Source organism: Cyprinodon variegatus, unplaced genomic scaffold (genome assembly GCF_000732505.1).
Source record: "Cyprinodon variegatus isolate N-32 unplaced genomic scaffold, C_variegatus-1.0 Scaffold57, whole genome shotgun sequence".
NCBI lineage: Eukaryota > Metazoa > Chordata > Actinopteri > Cyprinodontiformes > Cyprinodontidae > Cyprinodon > Cyprinodon variegatus.
This window is the reverse complement of record NW_015150510.1, coordinates 1,709,157-1,712,350: the sequence shown is the minus strand read 5'-3', so window position 1 is coordinate 1,712,350 and position 3,194 is coordinate 1,709,157. Positions and strand designations below refer to the sequence as shown.

The window sequence follows — 3,194 nt, the reverse complement described above, 5'->3', positions numbered from 1 at the left end:
TACAATTGCTGATTTCACTATGGATTAATTGTGATCAAAATAGTCTATTATCTTTAAGTCATACAGACTTGTGTAACAAATAAATGTATGACTCAACAGCTGGGATGAAAACTATATTGACACTAAGAAACTGTTAAATTAGAAGTAGATTTATTGAAATATAAATAAATATTTCTAGAAAAAAGGACATTTTTTGTTTTGGTGCAGAAATACTAATTCCATTGGCATATCATCTTATATACTTGCTCAAATTAAGTACATATTCCAAGAAATTTTTACTTATTTTTAGATCAGTTTTTGCAGTGCCTTTAGTTTTAGATTTTTTAATACTTGGAGATATTATTTCAGAAATTAAAAGGGCCTTTTTAATTCAAACTGAACTTTTTTTTAGTTTTTGACTATGCTTTGTGTTAGCAGGGTAGGACATAAAACAATTGTGTTACAGTAACTAAATATGATTAAGTAAGTGCCAAAAGCAGTTGCATTTTTTTTTTTTTACTATTTAAAAAGTTGCTCAAAAACTCTTATTATTATTATTATTGGAAACATGTCTGTTATCAGATCATTAGTCTGTGGTGGCAGATGAAATATTTTACCATATGTGACTTTAGTTGACTGTGGAACGCTTTTAAAAAAAAGCATGATCCTGAACCTTTAATCATGTCCTCAGTCTTGCTAGTATTTAGAACAAGGATTATCTATTTCAGATTTTTTTGCATACAAAATGCAATTAATNAAACTATATTGACACTAAGAAACTGTTAAATTAGAAGTAGATTTATCGAAATATAAATCAATTTTTCTAGAAAAAAAGACATATTTTTTTGCTTTAGTGCATAAATACTAATTCCTTTGGCATATCATCTTATATACTTGCTCAAATTAAGAACATATTCCAGTAAATTTATACTTATTTTTAGATCAGTTTTTGGAGTGCCTTTAGTTTTAGATTTTTTTAATACTTGGAGATATTATTTCAGAAATTAAAAGGGCCTTTTTAAGTCAAACTGAACTTTTTTTTAGTTTTTGACTATGCTTCATGTTATTTTGCTTTATTCCTGTATGTATGTATGTCTGAATTATCATTGTGAATTCTGCTGTCTGGGCAACAGCTCATAACTGTACTGGGAAATGAGTTGCCATGAATATCTAAGTTAGGGGTCTGCAACCTGCGGCTCCACATATGGCTCTTTGGAGCCTCTCCAGCGGCTCTTAATAGTAGCTAAAATGTATATAAAGAGCTAAATAATTTACTATAATATATACCGGTATTAATAGCTTTAGCGTTTTTTATAAGATGGAAAAGAATGAGATTAAAAGAACCAGAAATATGTTTTAAGAGACATTTTTTTTATGAATTAGCTTGAAAATTATATGTTTTAACATTAAAAATACATGATTGTTGATTGTTTGAGATGGCAACAACTAATTTCCTATACAAGATTTAAAAAAAAAAAGGTTTTCTAGAAAAAGTCATGTTATATTTTGCGGCTCTAAACAGCTTTTACTTGGTCGGACTCTGGGCAAAACGGCTTTTTGGATATGAAAGATTGCAGACCCCTGTTCTAAGTAGTACAGGGATTTCCGACCCTCTCCAGGAAGCACCTACCCTGACCGCAGTGCATCCACCCAGTAAACAACACTGGCCCTTTTAGCACTGAATCTGCACAGTGACAGCAACTGTTTTTTTTTCTCTTTCTTTTATTATGGGTTGCACAAATGTATTATTTGGCTGTGAGAGGTATCTGACTTTGTTTGGCCTTCTAAAAAAGACCCTAATCACCAGAAGTGGCATGATACTATTCTGCAGCGACTTTAGGATAACATTATAAAATGGTCGGCTCCCACACATCCACTAGATGAGGGGTTTTTTGCACATTTTGAATTAGAGCTTGATGGAAACAGCAAAAATCAAATCAATCTATGCTCACATGAGGTTTTTATTGAGTTTTTTGAAAAAGCATGAATGCACCAATGAGGAGATGTAAACACATTTTTCATATAAGCCTGTTAAGGAAAGCTTTTACACCTTGAAGCTTTCTCTCTCTGTTTCTTATAACACTGCATAATGTATATGTATTAAATAACCATGAGACATAACAACAGATTTTGACAAAATTTGTAATCTAACTCAGTCCAGAGAAGTTGCATAGGGTTACAGAAGGCAGTTCTTACCAACCGGGCTCACATCTCATGAAGTGCATATCACAGTTAACCCTTTAAAGCCTGATCCAAGAATAAAACAAAACAGAAAATTACTTTTTTTGGTTTGAAGTCCTTATTTGGCCATTTAACAAAATATGTAAAAAGAAAAAACAAAAATAAATGTTTTATATTAATAATTTATTACTATGCGATAAGTCAACATTATTTTTTGTGTAGTCTTCTGCCCTCTGTTATCAGGTATATCTGATTGTGTACAATAGGATTTTGAGCAAAGTTTTTACCATTAAATTATGCAAAAGGTGTCAGACGCAAAACATTTCAGAAACCTTATGTATCAAATAAGATACNCCTTAATTTAAAGGGCAACAAAATTCAAGCAATAAACAGTGAAATATAACAAACTGAATGTTTTTAGCTAGTGGTATCACACAGTCAGCTAATTGATGACTTATTAGGAGATATCTAACAGCAAAAAGTGCTCTGCTCCTCTAAGCAGCTGTCATAGGTTTGAGTTCCAGTCTGGTGACCCAAGCTGCATGTCTTCCCCCTCTTTCTATTCCCATTTTTTCCACTTACTATAAAAATTAACAAAAATAAAGGCCTTTATTGCATAAAAATAATTTCATCTGAAAAAACATTCAATCAAGCGATTTCATCAATTAATTCCAGTCCAAGTACAATCAACTGCTTTAGTCAAGGGGATTTGTGTAAAATGCTAATATTTAATTCTTTATCCATATGTAAAAATACAAACAGCTGTCCACGTAGTAGAAAAGGTGAAGGTAGCGCAAGGGAAGAAAAAAGGATGGGTAGCTGTTGTGCTAATGAGGCTATCAAAAGCTCTGTTTAAGCCTATTTTACCCATCAGCTACCGCTCAATTGACAGATCCCTGGGTTATAAAATGACAAAATCTGCGCTAATCTTTGCTGCACAGGTGAAGGAGGGAAATTGCGTGACAATTTTCATTACACACCCAGGTCAGAGCTAGCCTTGTGAGACCATCCTGATCTCGCGAGCTTTCAAGATT

At 32.5% G+C, this 3,194-nt stretch overlaps 1 protein-coding gene across 1 annotated transcript in view; it reads left to right on the top strand.

The window, feature by feature from the left end:
• The window catches only part of LOC107082614 (cell wall protein RBR3-like), a 17,852-nt gene that overhangs the window by 12,755 nt on the left and 1,903 nt on the right, over positions 1-3,194 (top strand). The window lies entirely within an intron of this gene.